General features: G+C 40.2%; 1 protein-coding gene across 5 annotated transcripts in view; it reads left to right on the top strand.

Annotated features, from left to right (window-relative positions):
- Positions 1-2,563: 2,563 nt before the first annotated feature.
- LOC106090874 (MAGUK p55 subfamily member 7) overlaps positions 2,564-24,276 on the top strand; it is an 89,027-nt gene continuing 67,314 nt past the window's right edge. Inside the window, exons 1-2 of one of the 5 annotated variants that reach the window (XM_059369650.1) lie at positions 2,564-2,794; positions 5,990-6,324. The gene's annotated coding sequence lies outside the window, so the exon portion shown is untranslated. Of the gene's footprint in view, positions 2,799-5,734; positions 6,325-24,276 lie in introns of those variants that run through there. The other 4 variants (XM_059369651.1, XM_059369652.1, XM_059369653.1 and 1 more) reach the window with 4 other exon arrangements.

Raw genomic sequence — 24,276 nt, 5'->3', positions numbered from 1 at the left:
TGACATTCAAACGTTTACAGTTTTCAAATATAATTATAATTTGATGCTCTAATGTATCACGATCTGGCAAGGTCCAAGTTAGTAGAATAAAAAAATAATATTCTCTTTCCTTATCGGTGGGAGGAATTGAATCAAGTGACTGTCTGTAGGGGAAAAAGAGAGAAAATTGTTAATAAATGGCCGCAATGGGATTGGTTGCCAAAACTTAACTCAAAAGCCCTAAAAGAATCGACCAAAAATAAATTATAATCCCAAGGCCTTTCATCGGGTCTTTCAAAATCCAGCTGTACATTGAAATTAGTTTCGATGTTTTGCAAAAACATTTCCAGCATGGCCTGGTGTATCCACTTCTCCTTGCGGCAAAAAAATGTGCATAGCTCCATGATGACTAAAGTATTTGTGCGAGGCCCGATATAACGTTTGGTCACATTCAAGGCCAATTGGGTAAACTCCAAATGTTGAGAGTCCAAAATTGCACTATCCACCAGAGAGTTTAAAGATTTGCCATAACTATTTGGTGACCGAAGGCAAAGCCATGAGAATATAAAAATTAATTTCAACATTTTTTCCCCCAAATGGATTTTTATAATGACTGTTAGGTTTCCACGAACGTTTAGTTAATAACTGTAGGTATCTGCAAAGGTTTAAGTTGCAATGTTGGGACAATTGGTGAGCAATTTTGCCATCAAGATGATAAATTACAACAAATGGGAAGCAATTGATTGAAAATTACATGAACAATTATAAATATCAAAATTTGTCAAAAGTAGAATTTAGATTGAGGGAGCCTCGACAAGTTGTGTAAGGCAGTATTACAATCCCTTGGAGCGTAGAGGGGACAACATAGGTCCACGCTATACAATGACCACCTAAATATTTCACAAATTTGGAAATTTTCACATGAACATTCTTTCACCGCGGAGGCCACCAAGGCTTAGAGGTTAGCATGTCCTTCTATGAGGCCGAATGTTCAACGATTCATAAAAATGTTTCCCTTTTAATGCTGGCGACAGGAAACGAGGTACTAATAGGGTGCGATGCAAACTCTCACCACATTTCGTGGGGCAGTACCAACACTAATAAGCGGGGCCAAGCCCTGGCAGAGTTCTTGAATACTAACGACCTAATAACACTTAATATGGGTAACACCGCTACCTTCGTTAATAGGATTAGGGAGGAGGAATTAGATGTGACGATATGTTCAGAAATTCTGATCGATGAGGTTCAGGATTGGAAGGTCTCCATGAAACACTCTTTCTCTGACCATCGCTACATTAGGTTTAGAATAGCACGGCCAGCGCCGAATCCGATAAGCTTCCGGAATAAGTTGAAAACCAACTGGACAAAATTCGGAAGGCTACTCAGAAGAAGATTTGGGCAAGATAATTTTGATTGTCCAAGCATAGAAGACATTGATGAAAATGTCAACAGGATTACGACTGGGGTCCTTGGAAGATAGTTGTCCTCTACGGGAAAGAAAATCAGCCCAAGAAAAACCCTGATAGACTGGGGAGATTCGCAATATTGGGAAAGAAAACCGCAGACTTTTAAACAGAGCACATTGTAAAAAAGCAGAAGTTTATTGGGATGTGTATTACACATTGAAGCTTTTCTGCGAACAGGTGAGAGCGTTAATGATGCCGCCAAGTTTCTCTCAAAAACCCATGTCCACACTGAAACTTTAGTAGACGACATAGGAGTGAGAGCAGAGACATGACGGGGGACATGTTGAGGCTTTTGATGAAAACCTATATTCCACAGGATACGAAGGGACTCACGGAGACACCGGAATCTTGGAATAATGACGTTAATCACAGGTCTATAATTACGGAATTTGTGGTGAAGGAATCCTTGAGGAGCTTCAAACCATTTAAGTCACCCGGACCTGATGGAATATTTCCGGCGTTACTGCTGAAAGACTATCTGGCGCCTTGTTTGACCAACATTTTCAAAGCGTGCCTGGGACTTGCATATACTCCGAAATCCTGGCAGGAGGCAAGGGTGGTATTTATACGGCAACAAAGGCTTACAGACCCATAAGCCTTACGTCCTTTCTACTCAAAACCATGGAACGTATTGTGAACCCCATGATAAGTTTTCTTACTATTTTTGTTTTATATTGTTCTTAGCAACTGTTGCCGCTATTATTTTTTCCACCACTGTTTGATAATTTTCTAATTTTTAAACATTTCCTTGAATAACGGTTTTGTTGCATTCGCTTAACCACCCTGTGATGTTATCAATCAAAACAACATGGCTGTAGAGGTGTTTGTGTGAATGCGCCTTTTAGCATTTCTGCTGACATGCGCAATTTTTACCGTTAAATACTCACTACCGCTCTCTTCCTCTCTCGCTCTTGCTGTGTACTTGTTCTCAGAGCTCCAACTAGTGCCTTACAAAACAACGTGCAATGATGTCCATACACACACACGCACACACACTATACCAAATGTGGCCAGAAAGTTCACTCAAACATAAAATCCAAACAACAAAAAAATAACAAAAGGCTTTTAGAGAAGTGCGAGTGTTTCCGTTGTTGATGGTTTTTGGTTCCTTCTTCTTCGTTGTCAGTTGTCAAACTCATTGAGACGAGAACGGACGTCGAATTCAAAACGAATAGAGGGCTGCCTCAAACGTATATTTGCCGCTAAAGAAACAAAAGAGAATTTTCAGATTGTGTTGTTTTTTTTTGTTTTGTACACAAAAGACGGTCGGTCGGTTTTTAGTGAAGGTGGTGGCGGCGAGCTACGTTTAGAATACCCCCCTTCAAACTTATATATATATATATATCAATGTAGGTGTGCGTGTGTCTGTGTGTATATATACATTAAAGTGAAAATATGAAAAAAGCTAAAAGAAATTTATAGGAAAAAAAAATACAACAAATTCTGTTGAAAGTAGTAAAGACAGCAGACGACGGTCACAATATATGTATGTGTGGTTCCAAACAAGGCCTAGGCGGCTGGATTTTCTTGGGCAAGTTTGTGGAGTAAAACAAGTATTACTTGGCAAGCCATACAAATTTTCTGTTTTTTTATGTATGGAGATGCGGATCAGTTCGTGAGATAAAGGCTACCTTTGCTAAGCACCAAAGAATAAAAATAAGGGGAGTCTAAAAATAAAATCCTCTAAAGCATATAGTGAGGAAAATTTATGTTATTTTGCTGCTAAAGCTTCAAAAATAAAATCAAAATGATGATGTTGATGGTGGTCATTATGGTGATGCCCATGTTGAATATGATTATGAATGCTGGGACCATCACACGAATCTGGCTATCTGGCTGGTGGTCTAATTGACTTACTGGCCTGGTCGCCTAATGCTTAGTAATTTTGGCAATGTTAAATATTTTGTGGCGTCCCACACCCTCTCTCTCGCTTTTCCTGTACTCTATATTTTCTATGGTTCATCCATGATGTTGGGCAATAATTTTGTGTGATGCTTTTCACTTTATTGGTTGTTGAATCTGTTAGGCAAAAACCTATGCAACGCCGAATGATGAAACAAGTGAAAATATTTATTATGGGTACAATTGTCCGTCTGTCCGTGTGTCTACATGCATGTCCCCCCCCCACCATTCTGTCTGTCCTGCCTTTCGCCTATGTATAATTTGGTTTTTCAATTTTTAAAAATAACCGCAAAACGTTGAGATAAAGAGACGTTGTACGTACACACATCCGCATAGAAGATATCAAAAAAAAAAAAAAAAAAATGTTCGAAAATTTTTATTTTGAAGAAATTATTTTTAATGCCGCCTTGCCTTGTCTGCTTTGCCTCTCTGCTGCCAGGCTGTTTGCCTTCGGTGTACTCGTTAAGTCAGTCGTTGTCGTCGCCAATAATAATGTAGCAAATAATATAAAGAAACCACAACAACAACAACCAAATTATTATAAAGAAAATACGCAACACCACCACCCATAATAGCAACAATAACAACAACAACGGCTAAAACGACTAAATCGTCAAAATATTGGTCAAAATAAACACAACCAAACATAAGAAAAATAAAAGCAAATTAATCGAAAAGTACAATAACAACAACAAAATCGAATTACATGCCAACAGTGTTGCCACAAACCTACATTGGGCTTTCAAATTGAACAAAAAAAAGACGGGTATCAAAGGATTTGGGTGTGAAATTCTTTGAATTGTTGCTGAGATTGTGCTGTTCAATGTCAAAGAGCTACACTGGAAGTTTTTGCATTTATATCTCGAGAAATATTTAAATCCTACACCACCACTGTGGTACAGGGCATTATAACTTAGGGCATTTGTTTGTAATAGCCGGAAGGAAGAGAGATAGACCCATTGATAAGTATACCGATCGACTCAGAATCACTTTCTGATTCGATTTAGCTATGTCCGTCTGTCTGTCCATCTGTCTGTCCGTCTGTCTGCCTCTTCGTCTGTTTGTCAGTCTGTCTGTCCGTCGATCCGTCTGTCCGTCTGTCTGTCTGTCCGTCTGTCTGTCTGTCCGTCTGTCCGTCTGTCTGTCTGTCCGTCTGTCTGTTTGTCTGTCCATGTTAATTTGTTTACAAACTATACGTCGCAATTTTCATCCGATCGTCTTCAAATTTGGAACACACATTTTTTTGGCGTAGAAACGAAGCCCACTGAGATTGGAAAAAATCGGTTCGGATTTGGATATAGCTCCCATATATATGTTCGTCCGATTTTGAGAAATATTGCAATAAGGTGCTCATTTGTTAACCGATGATTGAAAATTTGCACGTGGTGTTTTGGTATCACTCCCAACAATTGTGCTAAGTATGGTTCAAATCGGTTCATAATCTGGTATAGCTGGCATATCAACCGATCTTGCGTCTTGACTTCTTCAGCTTTTAGATGGCGCAATTCTCATCCGATTTGGCTGAAATTTTCAAGAAGTGTTTTGTTATGACTTCCAACAACTGTGCTTAGTATGGCGCAAATCGGTACATAACATGATATAGTTGCCATATAAACCGATCTGGGATCTTGACTTCTTGAGCCGCTAGTTGTCGCAATCCTCATCCGATTTGGCTGAAATTTTGCATGAGGTGTTTTCTTATGAATTCCAACAACTGTTCTAGGTATGGTTGAAATCGTAACCTAATATACAATAGCTGTCATATAAACCGATCTGGGATCTTGACTTCTTGAGCCTCTAGAGGACACAATTATTAACCGATTTGGCTGAAGTTTTGTACAACGGCTTCTCCCATGACCTTCAACATACGTGTCAAATATGGTCTGAATCGGTCTATAGCCTGATACAGCTCCCATATAAACCGGTCTCCCTATTTTACTTCTTGAGCCCCTAAAGGGCGCAATTCTTATTCGAATTCGCCGATATACACAATGACTTCTACTATAGTCTCCAATATTCAATTCATTTATGGTCCGAATCGGACCATAACTTAATATAGCCCAATAGCATAGCAATTCTTTTCTTTTATCTTTTGTTTGCCTAAAAAGAGATACCGGGAAAAGAACTCGACAAATCTGATTCATGGTAGAGGGTATATAAGATTCGGCCCGTTTTCCATCTTTTTTTTTCAGTGTGGTTATATCTTCCTAGTGCTGGTGAAATTTGTCTGGTAATCACCAGTTTAAAACTTGTCTATAAGTGGTGTCACTCTGCGGCACATCGTTCGCACTCGGAAATATAAAGAAGGTCCCTTATCATTGAGCATTAATTTAAATCGAATCACACGCATGGATGTGATAGATGTATCCTCACTGTTCCTTATTGAAATTTTCCTAGGAATAATTGCAAATTTTGTTAACCTGAACATGGAGACCATTGACTAGAAAGTGTTTATATATCATTAACTTTGAAAAGAAATAAAAATTCCTAAATCCATGTGCAAGAATTTGTTTTAAAAAAATATCCAAACGGCAACGCTGCATTTCACCCAATCGTAATACAATTTCATAATTCGCCTGTTTTTATATTCTCTTTACTTTCCCCCACGACCACTCCTCTTCAATCAACAAATAAAAATTTAGTGCAGCAAAGCTAAACAAAAGAATAATAATAAAAAAAATACTCGTAACTTAAGCAAAAAACGAAATCGAAGAAAATTAATCCCAACACCTATTGAAGTAAATTTGGTGAAGTGTAGCAACAAAAACGACAACAACAACCAATACAACAGAGAAGGCAGCAATACAAATATAAAATACCTTGTGTGTGTCTTCAAATAATATGTGATTGTGTGCATCAACCGATTTACAAACACACACAGTCAAATACGCATCACCCATTGGAACTCTGCAAATAAGGTTCATTACAGGATTTCTGTTCTTGAAAAACTCCAGGAGATATACAAAAACATCTCAAGGTAAGCATTACTAAGCTTGGGCAAAAAGAAGATGATAATGATGAAGATGATATCCTTTGAGATTTTGGGTTTTGGTTGGGCTTAGATGGCTTTTTTTTGGAAACTTATTCTTCGTTTGACGTCTATTGTCTCCTTGAAATTTTGGCGTTAACCAGTGTCACTTTTGTTTTTGTTATTCCTGGAAGTCAGCAGTTTGTTTACTCTTTACATCCCCCTTTTAGTAAAAATAACAACAACAACAACGAACAAGGAAAAATCCAACAATAATAACACAACCAAAAACTTACTCGTTTTCTGCTCTCAATTTGTCTCTGTAATGGCGAGAGTACTACAAAAGCATGCTCTCCACCATACAGCAAGAGTAGCACAGTTTAGCACACCCGCTATGCATAAGAATTGCATTGCACAGAGAAGTTGTCTAAGACACACACACACACACACACACCCACAAGCAGCAACATTACGCATCCAAATACCCTTGCTTTATTATTGTTTTGGTTGGCTTCTTTATATACTCCCCTCACCCACCACCATACCACTCACCCTCTTCGGAATATTCTACTGTCAGTTATTTAACAGGGTGTCTACTAATCATTGCATGTCCGCATAAAAGGATGTGTGTAATTTTGTTTGTAATTGTTTTGCTAATGCCAAAATTAAATTTAAAATGAATAAAACCTACCCCTTAGGTTTTTTGTTAACCGCCGGAAGTGGTGCATTGATGATTTTTGAAATTTTTGGATGTGTTGGGCTGGAAGAAAGGGTTGATAAAAGTAATTATTAAGTTTTTGACCGTATACGTTTACATGTATATATGTATATCCTTTTTAGTCGTAAAATGCAAAGTCGGCTTAGCAATCACGGTATTATATCCCAAACATGTATATTGAACTAAAATTTAGCACTGATTGTCCTTTGTCTTTATGTCGGCTAAGTTCTTAGATGGAACATTTCTTATAATTTGCAAAGTATGTTCACGGAGGCCACCGTGGCGCACAGGTCAGCATGTCAGCTTATGACGCCAAGCGCCTGGGTTCAAATCTCGGCGTGAACATTAGTAATATTTTCAGCGGTGGTTATCCCCATTCTAATGCTAGCTACATTTGTGAGGTATCCTGCCATGTTAAAACTTCTCTACCACGCCGTTCGGGCTCGGCATAAAAAGGAGGCCCCTTATTATTGAGCTTAAACTTTAATCGGACTGCACTTATTGACATGAGAGAAGTATCCCCTGTTCCTTAGCAGAATGTTCATGGGAAATTTAGTAGTAGTATGTATACAGATTATTCGATATAAAAGAGTGCTAAGCTCGGCTGGGCCGTATCTTATATATATTCTCCACCATGGAAAGCATGGTGGAGGGTATCTCTTTTTGTAGGCATACAAAAAAGGATTATGGTTAAGAATTTCTATGCAATTGGAGCCATACGATTCGGACTATACTTAGTTTTCATGATGTTGACCATAGCAAAATTTCAGGGTAGCCCTATCGGGGCTCGAGAATTAACATTGGGAGATCGGTTTATATAGGAGCTATATCGGGTTATTGGCCGCTTCAGACCATATGGCAGGTAGCTGGCAGGTCTTAGGTTAAGTCGTTGTGTAAAATTCCAGGCAAATCGGATAAGAATTACGCGCTCGAGAAATAAAATCGGCATATCGGTTTATAGGGGAGCTTATATCAGGTTTTGAACCGATTCGGACCATTCTACAAAATTTCAGCCTAATCTGGTAATAATTCTACTCTCTAAAGCCGCCAGGACTCAGTTCGGGAGATCGGTTTATATGGAAACTATATCAGGATCTAGACCCATGCAGGCCATACTTAACAAGCATGTTGTCATTGTGGGAAATTTCCGCAACATTTCAAGAAGTATAATCGGGAGATCGGTTTATATGGGGTCTTTATCAAAATTTAGACCGATTCGGACCATACTTGATCTGTTGTTTATCATTGAAAACATAAAAGAACAGCCAAATCGGATAATAATTGCACCTTCCAGAGGTTCAAGAAGTCAAATAGGGAAATCGGTTTATATGGCGGCTATATCAAACATGGACCGATTTGGCCTATTTACAATCCCAATCGATATGCACCAATAAGAAGTATGAGTGCAAAATTTGAAGCAACTGGCTTATACTTTTCAAAGTTAGCGTGCTGTTAACAGACAGATAGACGGACGGATGGACGGGCAGATGAACGGACGGCCATGGTTAAAAAGACTTGAAATGACAAGACGATCAAGAATATATATGCTTTGTTGGATCTTAGATCATTATTTTGATTACCTACATACGGAATGACGATGTTAGATTAGGTTAGGTTGAAAAGAGGGTACAAATGTTAATCCACCCCATGTCGCTATGGACATAAACATAAGGCAGTAATTGGTTTGTTGTGCGCTCTAAATACTAAAAAGTAACCTCGAAGGGAGGTCACCGTAGCGCAGTGCTTAGTATATCCGTCTATGATGCTAAAAGCTTTGGTTCGAATCCTTGCGAAAATATCCGAAAAAAATTTTAGCAGTGGTTATGGCCTTCTAATGCTGGCGACATTCGTGAGGTACTTTGTCATGTAAAAATTTCTCCCAAAAGAGGTGGCACGCCGTTTGGACTGTGGGCTATAGAAAGTAGGTCCTTTATCATTGAGCTTAAAATTGAATTGGACAGTACAGAATGGAATTTACATGGCAAATTTGCATTTGCAACCTCGAGAAAGAAAATCTAAGTCAGGAATTTCACGCTTTTTACTAAATCCCAAATTGTTTTCCATGCCACGCCCTTAACTTGGTTTTTGTTTGGTATGGTGTCCTCACCTAAATGCTGGTGTCTGTTAACCGCGAAAGCCAGGCAATGACGTGGGAAGTGCTCCAACGTCTCATCATCTTGTCCATATGCCCTACTTATGCTATCATCTGCCGCACAGATTTTGCATAAGTGAGCTCGAAAGCTACATTGACCTCCTTGTTACTTCCTTTCAGTAATAGCCTCTTACACTGCAATACCGCCTCTTACACTCCAATACTACCTCTTTAGACTCCAATACTGTTCGTAAACTTACCGTCCTGGTTTTTTTTTGCTCTAATGGCCAGTTAACTGTCCGTAAAGATGTTCACACTCGACGTTCTCGCGTTAGCACCACTCCACCTCACGCATTCCGTGATGACCTAGACGTCCACCTGTAGGACCGTATTATGGTCAGGCAGTCTAAAACAGATTTCAATCCCTGGGTATTCAGGGTAGAGAGCCCCAGGCCTTGGTCCATCTGTGTAGTATGAACTTCCAGATAGTATTAGCGCCTTACCATAAATCTAAGACTGTGTCGCTGGCAGCAATGCTTCGCACTTGACCTCAAGTGCCGTCTCAGATATCCGATTCAAAACCTCTTTCATTCCATGCAAGTTTCCTATCTTCGCCTCGATTATAGAGAAATGGTATATATATCATCTCTCTGGACACTCTAGAGGGTCTTTGAGTCCTCAGATAACAATCTCCGGGTCCTCAGATAACAATCTCCCGTGTGTGTCAGTGGCCTGTCAGGACACTCACCAACGATCCAAGGTCACGTTTCCGCAGCTCGAGAACAATTGACCTCCTCATTTCGAAGGACCTCGGCCACAGGGCCTTGGCAACCCCGCAGCGTACAACGGCAGCCATAAAAAGTAGTATACTACTATATCTGATAGATAAGAGGCCACAGTGGCGCAGTGGTTAGCATGTCCGCATATGACCCGAACGCCTGGGTTCAAATCCTGGCGTGAACATCAAAACAATTTTCAGCGGTGGTTATTCCCTTACTAATGCTGGCTAAATTAGTAAGGTATCCTGCCGAGTCAGAATATCTTCCATCCCAAACAGCCAACAAGAGGAGGTTCACCGTCAGCGTCGCACTCCCAGAGTCCAACCGCGGCCCTAACCTGATCAGCTCGTCTGCCGCTTCGTTCGCCGCCACCTCTTGATGGCCCGGAACCCAACACAATCTGACAGTGCAAACGTTTCAGATCGAGTAATGCATGTAGTGCTGCTATTGTTACTCTCCTCTTCGCCTTCGATATATGCATCGCCGCAATACCCTGCTTCTTCTCCAACATACCGCTACGACACACCTTCTCGAGAGTCCGTTGCACTTGAGGCACCCATAGGTGTGGCACCGAACTAGAGCAGTATAAATCCAGTGGACCATACTAAGTCCCCAACTCCTGCCCACTGAGATGCGACATATGTAGAGCGCATTCAGCCTCTGTTTGATACTCTCCTCAACGTTTCTTGTCTAGTTTAATTTCTGGCAGCTGCAGCTCCACTCCATCAAAGACCGTTTAACTGAACTCGCCTTATCTCCCCTTCCCACCAGCTCTATCTTACTAGGGTTTAAGCCAAGCCAATTGACTACACATACAAGTAGGTTTCAGATCAAGTATTGTAATCAGCGCTGCTCTCGGAGCACTCCTCCTTGCTCCCAATGTAGATTGGAAGTAACTTCTATGCATATCGTTCCAGACTAGACCACTAGGTTGGCTTTGGAGTGTACTCTGATGAACTAGGACTCGCCATATCAAAGCTACAACAGATTACCGGTGGATACAAAATTGGGAGCTGTGTGGCTCAATCTTAACTTGAAAAGCTCTACCACCTTGCTGTCGTTGGCTAGAACAAAAATCTCACTCATTGTGTCCATCATTACAGGCTACAATCCGATGGGAAAACATGATGATATACTAGAGTTATGATTTCTGCAGAAGCTGTAAGGTCTTCTAGAAAGAGGTAGCTATAGAACATCTTCTTTATGCGAGTCCCGAATCCAATTTGTTTGACACTTTGCCAGTCAATATTCTAATTGCATCCATAGTACCACTAGCAGTTCCCCTTTTGCCTGCATTTGTCTTTTCTAAGCTTGTCGTTGGCTAGAACAAAAATCTCACTCATTGTGTCCATCATTACAGGCTACTATCCGATGGGAAAACATGATGATATACTAGAGTTATGATTTCTGCAGAAGCTGTAAGATCTTCCAGAAAGAGGTAGCTATAAAATATCTGCTGTATGCGAGCCCCAAATCCAATTTGTTTGACAAATTGCCAGCCAATATTCTAATTGCATCCCTAGTACCACTAGCAGTGCCCCTTTTGCCTGCATTTGTCTTTTCTAAGCTTGAACAAGGTAGTAGGTTTCCCCTTCCTTTTTAACTCTGCTATCCATTTGGTGATTGCATTTTGCAACTACCCTTATGCTCAAATACTAAATTCAAGTTAACATCGTTGTAAGAACAACCTTGTGCTATTTTTCTGTTGTTACAAAGAAAACGAGAAACAAACAAAAAATAACAACCGGGAAATCCTTTGCGAAAGATAAAGAACTGTCAAAATAAGAGAAGGGTATCTGCTCAGAATTTTTAGACATGTGTGTGTGTGTGTTTTTTTTTGCGTCAATCATAAAAGTTTTCAATAATCACACATTTGCATAGGTGCACACTTTGCTCATTCACACAAGCGTACTCACTTACACATGTACGCTCACATGCCAGCAAACTTTGTTATCTCTAACAAACCGTCACAGATGAGAGGGCATAATGGTGGTAAGCATATAGCACAAGACCATAACTGTCTACCCGTTGCTTTCTGTCTGTCCCTTCGTTTGCCTATGCACATTCGCCGTAAGTAGTTCAAGGTTACTTCCTGTCAATGTAACAACAATTCGCTTATGCTCCAACGCTAACGTCATCTTCGACTATGACTACGACATTGTAGATTTTTTTTACAACTCTAAAGTTTTTAAGTATATTAAAACGTGTTTGTGTGTGTGTGTATGTGTGCTTTATTAAGTTTGTTTTTTTTTTTTACTTCATTTACCCTTAAAGCGAATTTAAGTGCATTTCCGGTACAAAACACCCCCAAATAAACCCGGTAAACAAAATTTTTTATGGTTTGACATTTTATCGGAGTCAAAGCGAATGCGAGTACAGAGAGCAAGAGAGTCAGAGGTCGAGAGCAATGATTTTTTCTCTCCGTTTTATATCAATGTCAATTCAATTCCAAATTGAATTGAGAGTAGAGTAGAGATGAGTGTAGTTCAGTTAAGTTCTCTGCTTGAGTTTTGAGTGAAAATGTATTGTTGCTTTGTTTATAATAAAGCTGTCATTAAAATTTTAAATTGTTTATGTTATATGAAACGTTTCGTTTTTTTTGAGATTTTTATATGGCAGCATTTAATGTGGTATGCAGCATTCCTTCTGCAATGCCTATTCAAAAGATTTCGAATATTTTTGAAGTTCTTAGGATTTTAATGAACACAAAGAACTTTTTCTCCTCCCCAACTACAAGAGTAGGACAAAGTAACACAAAATTGAAATGACACTCTTCCCCTTGGTTTGAATTCATTCAAGATGAGAAGTTTTGTATTTCGTCTGAAAAATACTGAAAGTGTTTAGACAAGCCTAAAGTAAATTAAGAAGGAAAATCGCAGCCAAAAACACTTTACTGCAAAATTTGATAAAACTTAAAAGAAACATTGTATTATGACACATATAAAAATTTAATATTGATAGAAATATTCTTCGACTTCAATTTAAAGAAATTCTTTTATGTTTCATTGCTTAATACCAAATTTTAAGGGGTTGCTCAAAAAGTTACAAGGAGGAAAGATTGTTTCTATGGATTAAAGAAAAATAAATTGCAAGCTTTACACGCATTTATTGAGTGGTGAATGCAGTGTCATTGCGTGTAATATCTTTGCATTTGACCGGCCAGTCTTTCAAAGCTCTATAACTTTCGCCATGAGTTTCGAAGGCACTTACTTTACATTAATTGGCTATGATACAACATTTGTTCCACAAGCCGAACGTAGAATATCTTTCCAAGCGCCTTGATCTTCTGTAGATCAATTCCTGCAGAGTTTTATTAATTTTGCAGGGAAACCAAACTCAGACATGGCTTGAAATACCTTTGACTGCTTTGCTTTGCAGTCAACAAAGAGATGGTAGGTGTTGTTTTTATCCTTCTCGGGTCTTTTCCAGGAGTTGGTGCAGTGTGAATGTCTGGTCTAGGGTGGATTTAAAGTTCTTTCACACAGTACATTCGAGAGTATCTTGCATGCAATGGGGAGGATACTTATTCCTCTGTTGCGCAGACAAGCCCATGCATATTCCCTATCAACGTGTCGCCTCCGGTCTTAAATAGTTCAGTGCGTAACCCGTCGGCTCCTGCTGCCTTGTTGTTCTTCAGTCGGGTCACTGCTACTTGGAACTCATTCTGACTAGGTTAGGTTAGGTTGAAAAGAGGGTGCAGATATTAATCCGCCCCATGCCACTATGGACATACACCTAAGTAATCGGCTTGTTGTGCGCTCTAAAAATTAAAACAAAACCTCGAAAAAGGCACTGACAAAGGAAATGCTACAACGTCTCATCATCTTCCTCGCATGCCCTACACATGCTATCACTTGCCGCATCGCTTTTACATAAGTGAGCTCGTAGTCCTATGTGTCCCGTTATGATACCAATAGCTATACTGACCTCCTTCTTATTTCCTCTCAGTAATAACTTCGTCTACTCACGATCGGGATTCCCCCATAGGATTTTCGCCGTCCTACCGACCGTTTCGCTTTTCCACAGGTGTTTGCATGCGCATTCGTCGCACACGCCCTTAACTCGGAATGCGTCGACCCGAAAAGCTTCGGGTTAACCAAAGTATTGACGGCAGTCCTCTGGCTTTCACCGTCAAATCGTCTGCCATTTCATTCCCCCTTACGCCGTCTGTCTGTTGAAATCACGCTACAATCTTAAAAAATAGAAATATTGAGCTGAAACTTTGCACAGATTCTGTTTTTGTCCATAAGTAGCTTCATTTCGAAGATGGGCTATGTCGGACTATATCTTGATATAGCCCCCATATAGACCGATCCGCCGATTTAAGATCTTAGGCCCATAAAAGCGACGTTTATTATCCGAGTTTGCCAAAATTTGGGAGAGTGAGTTGTATTATGGCATTCGACATCCTTCTTCAATTTTTCCCAGATCGGTCTAGATTGGGATATAGCTGCCACATAGACCGATCTCTCGATTTAAGGTCTTGGGCCCCTAAAAGGAGCATTTATTATCCAATTTAGCCGAAATTTGGGTTAGTGCGTTATCTGAGGCCCCTCGAAGTTTTTCTGCAATTTGGCTCAGATCGGTCCAGTTTTGGACATAGCTGCCATATAGAACGATCCCTCGATTGAAGGTTTTGAGGCTATAAAAAGCGCTTTTGTTGTCCGATTTCTCCGAAATTTGGGACAGTAAGTTATGTTAGACTCTCTAACATATTTCTGACATTTGACCCAGATCAGTTTAGATTTGGATATGGCTGCAATATGGACTGATATCTCGATTTATGGATTTGGACCCATAAACGGTGCTATTATTGTCCGTTGTCTCCGAAATGTGGGAGAGTGAGTTGTGACGACATCCCTCTTCAATTTATTCCAGATAGGCCCAGATTTGGATATAGCTACCGATCTCTCGATTTAAAGTTTTAGCCCCCTAAAAGGCGCATTTATATTCCGATTTCGCTGAAATTTGACACAGTAATTTATGTTAGGCTTTTCGACATTCCTGTTATATATATGGTTCAGATCGGTCTATATTTGGATATAGCTACCAAAAAAACAATATTTTGTTCTACAAAATTGAAACAATGACTTGGTAATGTCCGTGCCGGATTTGGTCCAAATCGGACCATATTTCGATAAAGCTGCTATGGGGAATAAATAATGCATTTTTCACCGGATTATACCCAAGGTGGTGGGTATCCAAAGATCGGCCCGGCCGAACGTAATGCCTTTTTACTTGTTTTTCATTTCAAATGATGGTATGGGCATATGTAACCGCCGATAGCCACTCTCCTATCATTTTAATAGAGTATGGCGTCAATTCCGTTTACATGCATTCGCTTAAAATGAATGAGATTTGTCGGAATCCCGATAGCGGTCGAACGCGTAGAGCTTGTCGCTTGAAATGTTGCACAGATATTTTATACATATGTAGGTCATTGGGGATTGCAAATAGGCCATATCGGTTCATATTCGGATATATATGTGCGTCAAGTACGGTCAAAATCGGTAAAGAACCTGATATAGCTCCCACGTAGATCGATCTCCCGATTTGACTTCCTGCGCCCATGCAAGCCACAATTTTCATCCGATTTGACTTAAATTTTACTTATTATGACTTTCAACAACTGTGTCAAGTGCGGTCCAAATCGGTCAAGAACCTGATATAGCTCTCATATAAACCGATCTCCCGATTTGACTTCTTGAGTCCCTGGAAGCCTCAATTTTCGTCGGATTTAGCTGAAATTTTGCACATAGTATTCTGGTATGACTCCCAACGGAGCCAAGTAAGGTTCAAATCGGTCTATAACCTGATATGGCTCCCATATAAACCGATCTCCCGATTTTACTTGTTGAGCCTTTGGAAGTCACAATTTTTGTACGATTTGGCTGAAGTTTTGCACATAGTGTTCTGTTATGACTCCCAACAACGTAGCCAAGTACGGTTGAAATCAGTCTACAAGCTGATATAGCTCCCATATAAACCGATCTTCCGATTTGTTTTCCTGAGCCCCTGGAAGTCTCAATTTTCATCCGATTTGGCTGAAATTTTGTACATGGTATTATGTTATGACTCCCAACAACAGTGCTCAGTACGGTTCAAATCGGTCAAGAACATGATATAGCTCCCATATAAACCGATCTCCCGATTTGACTTCTTGAGCCCTTACAAGCCACGATTTTTTTCCGATTTGGCTGGAATTTTGCATATGGTGTTCTGTTATGACTCTCAACAACTGCGCCAAGTACTGTCCAATTCGGTATATAACTAGATATAGCTCCCATAGTTTAGCAGAATCCATTTTGGTGGGTTCCCAAGATTCGGCACGGCCGTACTTTGCAAGCTTTTACTTGTTTTTCCAATAAGTTAGAAGGCCGATCCATGGAGCTTGAAATTTTTGTCACCTCGAGCATGTCAAATATTGTATTGTTCGCCAAACAGTCATTTAGGGGTCGATTGACTTAATTGATAGATCTTGTAAAACCCTACAAAAAATGCTGAAAAGTCTGGAACATCTCTAACGGCTTATGAGTTATTGGACTTACAACAAATCGTAAAGATATTCCAAACGTTTTTTTCTTTTTTCGTGAAGAGATGCTTTAAGAGGCAACTGTGTTTCCAAAGCTTTACAATATCCTGTGAAAATCATGAAATGATTTTTAGTCCAACAATTTTGCTTTGTTACCTAGATGGCAACCCCTTAGCAACATTTATATTAATGTTTTGTTTTTGCTCTTTTTTATATCGCTAACACAAACACTTTACCTAAAGAACGACGGATATCCTACGTTTGTTATGAGAGCGAGTGTGAGTGTGTGTGTGTGTGTGCGATAGTTCTTCCTTCTCAAAATGCATATAAACATCACTTTGCAAAGAACATTCAAAAGTTAGTGACCTTTTTGCCATTCATTGTAACACGGATGGACGAAGGACGGACGTGAGTGAGTAACCGTTCACATAAAACAAATAGAAAACTAAGTGACTGCTTGGTGTGTATACACACACATATATACATCCATATAATAAAGGAAGGTGAATGAATGGCACCGTTTTTTGTGTGCTTTCCATTCTAAGAAGAAAATATGCCAACAATTACCTTTTCGAGGATACCAAAAGGATCAGAGCATACTTGCTTAGTCCTAGTTCGCTAAATGGTTTGTGGACTATGAGTTTGTCTTTTTTTTTTTTTTTTGCAAATTGTTGTTTGCTTCTTCTGTTGCCACTACAATTCATACGAATTTCAACAAATGAGAAATGATTATAAACTTGTGAACGTAAGAGAACAATTGGGTAGGGGGGAAAAACTTAAACGATGATATGATGATATTTTTGAAATAAATGGTTGGGGCTGTGTGAATGGAGCAGGCTCATGGCATGGCTTTTAAAATGGTTTTAAATTATTACAAAACCTTTTCTACCATAGTATGGGGGGGTACACTAATCTTCCCATTCTGTTTTTTTTAGCTCATAGCAATACTTAACTGTGATCTCACAAAGTATATGCAAACATATTTCGATATGCAGTGTGCAATGATAGAAATTTTTAATAAAAAAAATATATGCAACTTTTATTACTTTTAGAATTTGGCTACATTTTATACCCTCCACCATAGGATGGGTGGAGCCCTTCGACAGCCTAACATTAGGCACTGTTTCAAATTTCAGTGAAATCGGATTATAAATGCGCCTTTTATGAGGCCAGGACTTTAAATCGAGATATCGGTCTATATATCTAAATCTAGACCGATGTGGACCAAGTTGCAGACAAATATCGAAGAGCCTAACACAACTCACTGTCCCAAATTTCGGCGAAATCGGACAATAAATGCGCGTTTTATGGCCCCAAAACCTTAAATCGGGAGATCGGTCTATATGGCAGCTATATCCAAATCTGGAACAATCTAAGCCAAATTGAGGAAGAATTTCGAAGGGCCCAACACAACTCACTGTCCCAAATTTCGGCGACATCGGACAACAAATGCGCCTTTTATGGGCCCAAAACCTTAAATCGAGAGGTCGGTCTATATGGCAGCTATATCCAAATCTGGACCAATCTCAGCCAAATTGAAGAAGAATGTCAAGGGGCATAACTTAACTCACTGTCCCAAATTTTGGCGACATCGGACAATAAATGCGCCTTTTATGGGCCCAAAGCCTTAAATTGAGTAATCGGTCTATATGGCAGCTAAATCCAAATTTGCACCGATCTGGGCCAAATTGAAGAAAGATTTCGAGTGGCCTAACACAAGTCACTGTCCCAAATTTTGGCAAAATTGAACAATAAATGCGCCTTTTATGGGTACAAGATCGGTTTATATGGCAGCTATATCCAAATCTGGACCGATCTGGGCCAAATTGAATAAAGGTGTCGAGTGGCCTAACACAACTTCCCGTCCCAAATTTCAGCAAAATCGAATAATAAATGTGGCTTTTATGGGCCTAAGATCCTAAATCGGTGGATCAGTCTATATAACAGCAATATCCATATCTGGACCGATCTAGGCCAAATTGAAGCAAGATGTCGAAGGGCCTAACACAACTCACTGTCATAAATTTCAGTAAAATCGAATTATAAATGTGGCTTTTATGGGCCTAAGACCCTAAATTGGGGGATCGGTCTGTATGGGGGCTATTTCAAGATATAGTCCGATATAGCCCATCTTCGAACTTAACCTGCTTATGGCCATAAAAAGATTCTGTCTAAAATTTCAGCTCAATATCTTTATTTTTAAAGACTGTAGCGTGATGTCAACAGACAGACGGGCGGACATGGCTAGATCGTCTTAGGGTCGGAAATGGATATTTTGATGGGTTGCAAACGGAATGACAAAATGAATATACCCCCATTCTTTCGGTGGTGGGTATAAAAAGAAAATTTTAAGATAAGAATTCCGTAGTACTTACAAAATCCTTAATTCTTTTCAATACCACTCCCCTAAGTTTGTTCATGTCTGGTATTGTGTCTCCACCTAAGTGCCGGTATATGTTAGACACGAAAGCCGGGCAATGATAAAGGAAATGCTCAAACGTCTCATCATTTTCCGCGTATGCCATACACATGCTATCACTTGCCGCACCGATTTTAAATAAGTGAGTTCCTAGTTCCATGTGTCCCGTTATGATATCAATAGCTATACTGACCTCTTTCTTACTTCCTTTCAGTAAAAACCTCGTCTTCTCACGATCTGGATCCTCCCATAGGATTTTCGCCGTCCTACCGACCGTTTCAGTCTCTGGGTTCTCAGTGTACACCCCCTGGCCCACTCTGTCCTCTAGCTTTGATCCATCCGTATAACATGATCTTCCAGATGCCAATACTAGGGTTTCGTCAATCCAAGACTGTGCCGATGGCAGTAGTGCCTCGCACTCGACTTCAAGGTTCATCTCAGGTAGCCGATCTGAAACCTCTTTCCTTACTTCCAGGTTTCCTATTGTCGCCTCGATTATACTGCGATGGCATTAGCTGCTCCCATCCTCAATCCATTCTCCCATCGCCTTAAGTCTCATAGCCGCAGTGGCTGCCTCACACATAATCTGTATGACAATGGGTCGAGTATCTAGAATAGTCTCCAGTGCCTTAGTGGGCGTGGTCCTCATCGCTGCGCCTATGCCAACATAGTCTCTGAACCTGTTGTATGGTCCTTATGTTGCCCTTTTTCTCCATAGCAGTCCACCAAACTACTGAGTCGTAAATAAGTCTCGGTCTAATTATGCTCCTGTAGAGCCAGTGGATTATCCTCGGATTCAGGACCCATTTCGGGCCGTAGGCACATAGTGCCCAACATCTGTGGGCCTTCTCAGTATGCTCCTGAATGTGACACTTCCAATTCAGTTTCCTGTCCCAGATCACACCTAAGTATTTGACCTTGTCAGATATCGAAATCGTCTTATTAAGGAAACGTGGTGCGTTAAATTGGCCCACCTTCGTCTTCCTCGTGAACAGGCATATTTCAGTCTTCTCTGGGTTAACATTGAGATGTCTGGGTCTAGCCCAGTCATATGCCATATGCAAGATCCATTCGGCCCTTCTACATAGCTCGTTCGGATCTTTACCCCTTAGAAGTATTATAACATCGTCTGCGTAGTAGACGGGTACAAATCCCTCCTCAGTCAGCTTCCGTAATAGGTCATCTATGGAGGTCACCCATAATTGGCTATTACAGAAAATTGATTCCTCTAGCCAAAGGTGGAATAGATCTCCAAGCTCCTAAATCTTCTACGCTTCTTCTCCCAACTCTGACACCCAGTCACGGCGTTTTGGTCTTCCCCTTTGGCCTTTTTATGGTCCCTATTATGGTCGCCTTCAAAAGACTTCTTTGCTGGAGCTTCTTCATTCATTCTAACAACATGACCCTGCCAACGCAATCGTTGTATTTTGATGCGTTTAACTATGCTATCATCGTCATACTGGTATACAGCTCATGGTTCATACGACGCACAGTGGGAGAAATTTGAAAAAAACACTAGTAAAAAATATGTCGTGTGAGAACGAGAAGAGTTACTTACATACGTTGATTGGCTATGACAGAACATTTCTTTCACTAGACGAACGTAGGATAGTGTTCCAAGCGCCTCGATCTTCTGCGCTCATTTTATAATCTCTGCGGCACGCCGTTCGGACTTTCGCACAGCGGCACGCCGTTCGGACTCGGCTATAAAAAGGAGGCTCCCTATAATTGAGCTTAAAACTTGAATCGGACTGCAGTCATTGTTAGGTGAGAAGTTTGCCCCTGTTCCTTAGTGGAATGTTCATGGTCAAAATTTGCATATTTACCAAACTCAGACATGGCTTGAAATACCTTATGTAAAGGGGTATCGAAAGCGGCTTCGTGGTCAACAAATGTCTTTAGCAGGATTTGGCGCAGTGTGAATATCTGGTCTAGGCTGGATTTACCAGATCTAAAGCCGCATTGATAGGGCCCAATTATATCATTGACATTAAATTTTAATCTTTCACAAAGTACGCTCGAGAGATACAAGATATTGTATGCGATGGGGAGGAGACTTATTTCTCTGCAGTTGGCACATTCCGTCATGTCTCCTTTCTTGTGTACGGGACATAGTATGCTGAGGTACCTATCATCGGGCATGAGTTCTTCTAGCCAGATTGTGCTGACAATCTGATGCATACGCCTTATCAGCGTATCGCCTCCGGTCTAAAATAGTTCGGTGGGTAACCCGTCGGCTCCTGCTGCCTCGTCTCAGGATTTGGTTTTTGGGTATTCTCTTCGCCGTCAACGCCGGACACTAGCACCAGTTGGGTAAAATGTTCTTTCCATATCCTCAGCATGTTATCTGTGTCAGTTACCAGATTTCTTTCTTTGTCTCTGCAGGAGGATTTGCCTGAACCAAAGGCATTGGTTTGATGTTTAATTGTTTGGTAGAAATGCCGGACTTCATTCTGACTGCTTATATCTCAATTCGCTTGGAATTGAGATATATGCGGCTTTTATGCGGATTGTGGCTAGCCTCTCATTCACAGGAGTAAAACTGGAGACAAGGTGTTTCAGTCTCCAACTAACCACAAATCCACAGCTTAATTCATGTCTCGTGTTATGGCAGCTATAGTATAGTTCGTCACCGTTTGGTGTTGTAGTGACGCCATTCCCAGTCCGCATTGCACTTCCTGTAAGGCGGTAGTATCTGCCTTGTACTTCTCCAATACATCCGAACTTAGCACGCATTTACTTATAATACCCACCACCATAGGATGGGGGTATACTAACCTAGTCATTCCGTTTGTAACATCTCGAAATATTCGTCTAAGACCCCATAAAGTATATATATTCTTGATCGTCTCGACGTTCTGAGTCGAACTAGCCATGTCCGTCCGTCTGTTGAAATCACGATAGCGCTCGAACGCAAAAAGCTAGCCGCTTGAAATTTTTCACAGATAGTTAATATTGAGGTAGGTCATTGGAGATTGCAAATGGGTCATATCGGTTCAGATTTAGATATAGCTCCCATATAAACCGATTTCCCGATTTGTTTTCCTGAGCCCCTGGAAATCTCAATTTTTGTCCGATTTGGCTGAAATTTTGCACATGGTGTTCCGTTATGACTTTCAATAACTGCGCCACGTAAGGTCCAAATCGGTCTAGAACCTGATATAGCTTCCATATAAGCCGATCTCCCAATTTGACTTCTTGAACCCTTACAAGCCCCATTTTTTTTCCGATTCAGCTAAAATTTTGTATGTGTTGTTCCGTTATGACTTCCAACTACTGTGCCTAGTACCGTCTAAATCGGTCGAGAAACTGTTATAGCTCCCATATAAACAGATCTCCCCATTTGATTTCTTGAGCCACTGGAAGCCTCAATTTTCATCCGATTTGACTGAAATTTTGCACATAGTGTTCCGTTATGACTTTTAACATATCTGCTTATTACGGCCCAAATCGGTCCATAACCTGATATAGCTTCCCTATAAGCCGATCTCCCGATTTGACTTCTTGAACCCCTGCAAGCTGCAATTTTTGTCCGATATGTCTGAAATTTTGCACGTAGTGTTCTCTTATGACTTCCAATGACTGTGCCAAGTAAGGTTCAAATCGGTAAAGAACCTGATATAGCTCCCATATAAACCTTGCTCTCAATCATCCTTGTTCGGTTCCTAGAGCTTTAATTTTTGGTGGTTTGACGGAAGTTTGGTATGTAGAATAAAATTATGCCCTTCAACTAAATTTACTTTACTTTACTTTAATTGGCTATCACAGAATATTTGTTCCACTAGCCGAACGTAGAATAGCGTTTCAAGCGCCTCGATCTTCTGCGCTCCCACCTTCTCCCACCACTTGATCTTTCCATCGGGCTTTTGGTCTTCCCGGTTTGCGTGTACCACCGTGTTTGCCTTCAAAAGACTTCTTTGCTGGAGCTTCTTCATCCATTCTGACAACATGACCCAGCCAGCCTGCCGTTGTATTTTGATGCGTGTAACTATGCTATCGTCGTCATACAGCTCTTGGTTCATACGTCGCATATATTCTCCATTAACGTAAACTGGTCCATATATTTTGCGAAGAATTTTTCTCTCAAATAATCCAAGCACTGCCTCATCTGCTTTGACAACTACACCTGCTGCAGAACCACATAACAGCACAGGTAGTATCAGTGTCTTGTATAGTCTAATCTTCGTCTGTCGAGAGGTGGACTTGTTTCTAAACTGGTTGCTAAGTCCAAAGTAGCATCTGTTTGCCAGTATTATTCTTCGCCTAATCTCAAAACTGGTATAATTCATTTCGGTTACGGCGGTGCCGAGGTAGATAAAGTTACTGGCTGTCTCAAAGTTGTGGTTCCCAACTTTCTCCATTTTCTTTATCTGCTCGGTTGTGCAAGGCTTTTTGGGAGTGGAAACCATCCATTTCATCTTATCTCCATTTACTGTTAGACCCATTTTCACTGACTCTTTCGATTCTTTCAAAAGCTGCAGTTACTACTTCCGGTGACCGACCTATGATATCGATGTCGTGGGCATAGGCGAGTAGCATGTGTTCTATTGTGATTAGTGTGCCATATCTATTCACATCTGTATATCGTATAACCTTCTCCAACAAAAATTTTTTTTTGTATAAATTTTTAGCATAATCCATGGTGGTGGGTTCCTAATATTCGCCCCGGTCGAACTTAGCACGCTTTTACTTTTTTTTTTTTGCAGTTTAATTTCCCCGAATCTCTAGTATGCTCCAAATCCTTTCTAAAAATCTTAAAAAAATTCAAACTTTTGCACTATCCATTGATTTTTTTTTTTTTTAATTTTTTTGGGTTTTTGCTAATAGCTCTAATTGGAAAAAAGTTTGCCTTGGCAAATGCTTAAACACCATATAAACTCAATAATATATAGTTCAGCACTAATAACAACAACCAGAAAAAAAGTTCCAAAACTTATCAAACATAAGTTTTACAGTTTATGCAGTATATCGACGTTATGCAAACACTTTGAACAACTAACAGAAACTTTTAGCCCTTGCGTATGCAAAAGTTTATGCCTAGGCATATGTGTGGCTGTTAAAGTGTTTGTCTGTGTGTGTAGAGAGAGAGCGAGTCCTTCACTGCACAAACAAATTCAAATTCATTGGAAATTCCATTAACATTTCAAGCACTTGCCAAAAATGGAAAAATTAAAAAAGAAAAAAAAATAGCAATAAAGAAAAACATACTCATACAAATTGCAAATGGCAAGGATTAAAATGGTAAAGGATATTAAGCCGCTTCTCCTGCTAACTCTCTTCCTCTCTTTCGCACTGTGATGGACGCATACATAATGAATTAGTGCTAGGTTTTAAAAATAGTTTTGGCTTTTATCCAGATGAACAAAAGCCTGTTTGCTTGCATCGTTTTTCTCATTTTGGGCTATAAATATTCGAATACGT

Source organism: Stomoxys calcitrans, chromosome 5 (assembly GCF_963082655.1).
Source record: "Stomoxys calcitrans chromosome 5, idStoCalc2.1, whole genome shotgun sequence".
Lineage (NCBI taxonomy): Eukaryota > Metazoa > Arthropoda > Insecta > Diptera > Muscidae > Stomoxys > Stomoxys calcitrans.
Note: the sequence above shows the minus strand (reverse complement) of the source record. Positions and strands in the feature narration are given on the sequence as shown.